This window comes from Aplysia californica, unplaced genomic scaffold, assembly GCF_000002075.1.
Source record: "Aplysia californica isolate F4 #8 unplaced genomic scaffold, AplCal3.0 scaffold00366, whole genome shotgun sequence".
NCBI classification, from domain to species: domain Eukaryota; kingdom Metazoa; phylum Mollusca; class Gastropoda; order Aplysiida; family Aplysiidae; genus Aplysia; species Aplysia californica.
The window spans coordinates 680,867-687,330 of record NW_004797636.1 but is presented as its reverse complement, the minus strand read 5'-3'; positions in this window follow the sequence as shown (position 1 = coordinate 687,330).

The window sequence follows — 6,464 nt, the reverse complement described above, 5'->3', positions numbered from 1 at the left end:
GGTTTTTTAAAATTTGTCAATTTAAGTTGGTTTTGATTTCTTGTTTGTTTATTTTTTTATACGATGAAGCATAGGTCACCGGAGACTGTGTTCTCTCCCTTAGGTTTCTTCTTTTGGTTCTCTGACCATCAATTTGTTGATGAATTTCTCAGCATAACTTGGATTTTTTTTTGCACAGATTTTATTTGTAACCTGTTATAGGATGCTTTTTTAAATTTCCTTTTTGGTCTCTATATTGATGTTTTAAACTGTGACTGATTCTCTAAGGAGGCTAGTTATGTTGATTCTCTGAAATCCGTTTTCTTGATGTCGTTTTGAATAGCTCCTGCAGTTTTGGCATGATTTGTTTTGTTTTATGATGCATTTTTTTGTTGTTTGTTTTTTCTTCAGTTAAATCTGTTAGCAGCCCAGACAAGCAGAGCCGCCTGTAATGTGTAATTTGTTTTCATAATAAAATTGTTGTTGTTGATGTTTTTTCCCTAGAAAACACACATTTCTTTATTTCAACTAATAATACTTATATTGTTGACGCCATCAAACATGTTTTGTTTTAGTAGAGGTTTTTCGGCGCTCGCAACTGCATAAGGTCATAAGAGTGCCAGAAGATTAGAGGTGTCACAAGAGAATAACAAACATAAAAAAAGAAAAAGGGGATATAAGGACGATAGATGTTTGATAGGAAAGAAGGAGCAAACCACACCAGAGCACCCGCCAACCACCAACCTAACATGTCTGAAAATTGTCTTTGCTTCAGGTATAATGGAAGTCTTTGGCGTTTACCTTTTTCATTCGCTTTGTTGTAACAGTGATTCAATAAATATATGTCTCGTTCGTCCTTTGATTCTGGCTCTATTCTGAGACACGTCATAGACCATGGTACTTGGGGCAGGCATATAATAATATAGTTACCGTAACAAAATCCCATCAAGCCAAAGGGAATATTTTTTAAAGGACGAGTACACTTGAACCTCTTTCGGACACAAACAATGCCCTCCACGTGTTGGACAAGTCCGGAGCCCACTGTGCCACATACGCCTCCTGCGTACGTATATTTAGCCACAATTATACATATTAAAAAATCTTTCCAGCTGCTTACAGAAGCGGCATTACAGTATGGCACCACATGCCGGTGTAGCGCAAACGCCGGGCTATCTGCCTACCTGAGCGTGTAACAGGAGGCAATGTTGCGTGGCAAAGCCGCAGTTTGTGGGCAGCGACCAGAAGAAACGAATTCCCGGCGCCATCAGGGTAGCGACTCGCCCGGACTCGAGAGGTGTGAAAGCTGAGGTAAATGATCAGAGAGAGAGACACAGAGAGATAGAGAGAGATAGAGAGAGATAGAGAGAGACAGAGACAGAGACTTGCAAGAGAGGTCCGGGGGGGGAAATGATGGGTCTCCGTAAGTGTACCAAGTTTGAAAGGTCTTGCGTAATTCATGTTGTGGTTCACAGGTGGGCTGGAGGGACAGGAAACTCTGAAGGTTTTCCGAAACCAACCACTTCTCTTTTAGTTTTAAAAATGGTTAAATATTAGGTTATTTGAGAGGTTTGCTTTTAGTTTTAGTTTCGTTAGAGTTTTACAGCACTTACAACACAATAAAGTCATATAAGTGCAGAAGATTAGAGAAGCTACAAAGGAGTAACGAACACAAAACAGAAGGAGAGATAAGGACGATATAAGTTTGATAAGAGAGAAGGAGCAAACCGCATCAGAACACCTTTCAACCACTCACTACCAATTTCCTTCATTATCGTGTTCACCTTCTGTGTAGTTTACTGGGAGGTACAACATTGTTTTTGTGGACCGTTCTCTTGTCCGATCTCCAAAGCATAAGGTTTTTGAGCCAAAAGAAACACCCAAAGTCACTTTCTCGAGAGAAAGCTATACAGGGTGTCCCAAAAGTGGTGCCCCACCCAGAAAACCTTAATATACGGACATTGGAGCAATTTATTTTCTACACTCTCAGATTGAATGATGGCTAAAAATAATTACCGACAGAAGATAGTGCTTTGCTGGTTATATAATATATAGAAGGTTCAGACTGGGTTTTTATTACACAATGATGTCTATCAGGCTGTTTGAGAAAAAATTAAAACCATGATGGTGCATAACGCTTGGGACACATCTTATGCATTGATTGACACTTGCTCCTACTCAAATTTCATGTGTTCAATCCATAAAGCGTTTAATACGATCTTACATTACAGGCATTCGACGGGAAAAGGATGCAGGTATTATGGTCTCCGAATCACGCACAGAAAGCATTTTCCACAGGTTTAGGAGCTCGGAAATTTGGAGTTGGAATCCCTTCAAAGAGATAAGAAGTAAGTAATCAAAAAATGCTGTTACCATGGTATATTATAACAAACCAGACAAATACAGCATTTTGTGATCACACAAACTCAAACAAACTTATACATACTGACCCCTGGTAAACCTACATAAACTCTGACAGAGTTTTAAAAAATGATTTTCCAGCAACTTGGCCCACTGTTTAGATCGCTTGAAAATGACCAAAACCTTCAAATTTTGTTCCCGAAATTGGCGTAATTGGTTTAGTATCCCATCTTAGTGGCATGGCATTTAAACCTACAGACTATCTCTGGATAGAACAAGCCATGTGGGTGAAGAGATTTGCCACCCCCTCTCCACCTCCCCCAATAACTTACTTACTGACTCTCTCCCTATACCGTGAGGTACATAAGGTGGAGAGCAGTCTGTCCACGCTTGTCTGTCCCTGTCCACGTCTTCATATTTCGGCAAACCAGGCCCTGGGTGATTGTCTCATCCGTTCATGTGTCTCTGTAGCTTCCTGTTTGTCTACCATATTTTCTTTTTCCAGTTGGTTTCCAATACCATGTCTGATAGGCCTATCTTGTCTTCGGCATTCTTAGAACATGTCATGGATATCTCCATCTTCTCTTTTTTATGGTTGTGTTCCCCCCAACAACCCACAACTCAAATTCAACAACACCCCTTTACAATTTGGATTCGGGCTCTGGCCATCGGCACTTATAGAGCTCAGCTTGACTGCCAGTTGAGCTAACGACACAACCCTTGACTGGATTACCTTTTGTAAAGTGTAATTAATCCCTCTCTCATTATGGCTTGGATCCTTTTTAGTGGATTGTTCCCTGAAAGCAGAAAACGTGGACCCCGTACAGCTGTCCGTCCCAGGTGTATGATACACGTCTGTGGTGTTGCATGACCGGACTAGAGGGCTGTGGGAGGACCCACTTCAGCTCACGAGGGGAAGGATAAAAGTAGGCTCTTTCCGCTCACAGGGTACTGCAGTGCTAGCCCTCTTTAGTTTTTGCGTCGTGGTCATGTGCATTGGAAATGTAGTGAAAATTGGGTGGGAGTGTGTATGTGTGTGTGTGTGTGTGTGTGTGTGTGTGTGTGTGTGTGTGTGTGTGTGTGTGTATGTGTGAGAGTGAGTGAGAGAGAGAGAGAGAGAGAGAGAGAGAGAGAGAGAGAGAGAGAGAGAGAGAGAGAGAAAGAAAGAAAGAGAGAGAGTGAGAGAGAGAAATAGAGAAAGAAAGAGAGAGAGAAAAAGAGAGAGACAGAGGGAGAGGGAGAGAGAAGAGAGAGAGAGAGAGAGAGAGAGAGAGAGAGAGAGAGAGAGAGAGAGAGAGAGAGAGAGAGAGAAGAGAGTGAGCTAGAGAGAACTTAAGCAGCAACGTGGAAGAATGAAACCGACGAAATGAATGAGAAGGACGGGGACAGTGAGGAATAAAAGAGGAGGGCGTTGTGGACGGGTGGTTGGTGGGTGTAGCGTGTCTGGGAGCGGTGTTAATTAACCCCTTCAGTGTCTGGACCGAGACTATCTCGATGTTTGGGGGGCTTGACTATGGCACAAGCCTGAGAGTAAAAGCGCTTAATTTCTGAGTGACATAAAAATCCATTTTACCAAAACAATTTTTTTTTCGTGTAAAACTGACGGAAAAGTTGACTGTACTTTACTTGTGTGAATTTTGAAATCGGCGAAGACCACCGAACATACCCCCCAAAATCAAGTTGTAAAACGACATGTTTTGTAGGTTTTACACGTACATAAGCACAAAATCAGATACATCATACTTAACACTAAATGTGTAACGACCGACATGCTACTGCCCACCAGGATGACTTTTGACATCATCTTAGACGTACCGCTATTTTAAGGTTTTTATTGCACACTAAATAAATTTCGAGTCTATTCAGTTCATTTTAAATGCAGAATCAGTTGCGAAACTTCCATTTTTCAGCCTCATATATCATTACCACCAAACACCAGGCTCTCTCTGCATCTGTCTTTGCCTCTGTGCCCCCTCTCTGTCTATCACTCTCTTTCCTCTCTCTTTGCCCTCTCTCTCTCTCTCTCTCTCTCTCTCTCTCTCTCTCTCTCTCTCTCCCTTGTTTGCTTATTATGGTGGTTTGAAGGCTCTCCATTTTATAGTGACGTCACAGGTCAAAGCAACCAATGAGGTTTGAACTCGGTCCCATGGGGCTCCAGTGGCTAAGTGAGTAGTGAGTTTTGACTCAAGCAGTGTCAAGCAAGTGTCGGTGACACGGGGATCAAATGGGTGGTCACTGGAGTGTGTCCTTGAGCAAGACACGACAACCCTTGCTCAAAATTTCAGGGCGCTGCACAGTGGCGACCGACAGTGGCATTGTTTGTAAACTGTTCTGTATTTGTGTAATAGTGTGTATTTATGTATGTATTTATGCATGTATGTATTTATGTATGTACGTATCTATAATCATGTATTTATGTATGTATGTTTGCCATTGTAAACAAAGTGCCCTTCTGGGACAAATAAAAGTGTAATTTATTTATTTATTTTATTTATTTAGTTCTGAATATAACACCTCAAGCCTAAGAGGAGGGGCATAACTTAACTTTTTACGAAAATAATAAATGTTCCCCCAAAATTGATCGTGAAAGTAAACGTGCTTGTCAAAATTATTAAATTAAACATGCAACAACACTATTGATCAAAGGTCTCATTTAAATAGCACTTAATGTTTCTTGGACTTACCGCATTTTTCAGTGAAAGCAGTGGTTTCTGTCCTATAGAAGGCAACGGGGAGAGAAAGAAAGAAACTGGAGTGAAAGATTGGTTAGAAGGATTTAGGGGGGGGGGGGTGTAAAAGGGAATAATAGTTGGAGAAGATCAGGAATTAGGGTGATGGTTAAGGTTATGGTTGTTGGGATCGGAGTTGTTGATTGTGATTAGACGAATCGTTTGGAAAGTTAGAAAATCGGGGTATGGAAAGAAAGAAAGGAAAGAAGGAGTATGGAAAAATAGAAAGAAGGACTTTTGAAAAGAGAGAAAGACGAGCTTTGGAAAGAAGGAACAGCTAGGCTTCCAAAGTTCTAAAATTACACGCACAAAATAGAACAATACATTTGTAAGCCCATAAACTGAGATTTACTATTAAAAAAAAAAAGAAGCAGGAATGCACTTTCACCCCCCGACCAAGAGCAGAAATGCCCGACCAAGAAAAGAAATACACTTTCACACCCCCCCCCCCCCCGACCAAGAAAAGAAATACACTTTCACACCCCCCCCCCCTCCGACCAAGAGCAGAAATACACTTTCACCCTCAGATCTGCTCCACTACTCAGGAAGGGTTAAAGTGACGTGGATGACCCGCTCTGTGTCAGGGAGATACCCGAGCTAGCAGACGACAGCACACCAGGCCTCAGTCAGGATGTTGGCCACCAGGAGTGACCACTGTGTGGGAGGTACCCGGAGAGACAGAGGAGGCTTCAGGTAAGACACGATGTGGCGATTATTTAAATTTTAATTTGTAATAAGACTGACACTTAAAAAACCCAAACCCAATAGAAATATGTAAACAGGGATTGATGCAGATGTCTTAGGGTTACTCACAGAAGTCACGGCCACTTTTCAGAAAGGAGGAAAAAAATAATGAAAATAAATAGCATTTATAGAATTATAGCGCTCTATCTGTTAAGAATTTTAAAAAACACTCTAAGCACTGTGCAATCATTTAATGCGATAGTACATTGATATCTGACATGAATTAAATCAATCAAATAAGCAAAATCAAACAAACAAACAAACAAGTCAGTAAATCAATAAATGAACAAACGAACAATCAATAAAAAACCCAACAACAAACAAACAATTAAACAAACAAAATAAAAAACAAACAAACCACCACCACCAACAAAACATTCGTTGAAGTGAAAAAGAAAGACAGTATTCAAAATCTAAAAATAAGTTTTCAAATGAGTTTGAAAAGACTCCGTGTTCTTTATTTCTCTCTATCTCTCTCGAGGAGTGCTCCAGGTTTTATACCTTGCAAACACAAGAGATCTTTACTGATGAAATAAAAAATAAGGAAATATATAAATAAATTCAATCAAATGAAGCAATTAATGGAGTGACTGATATGAAATACATAAAATGGGTGAAAATAAAATAAAACAAGATAAAGTAAAATAAAATAAA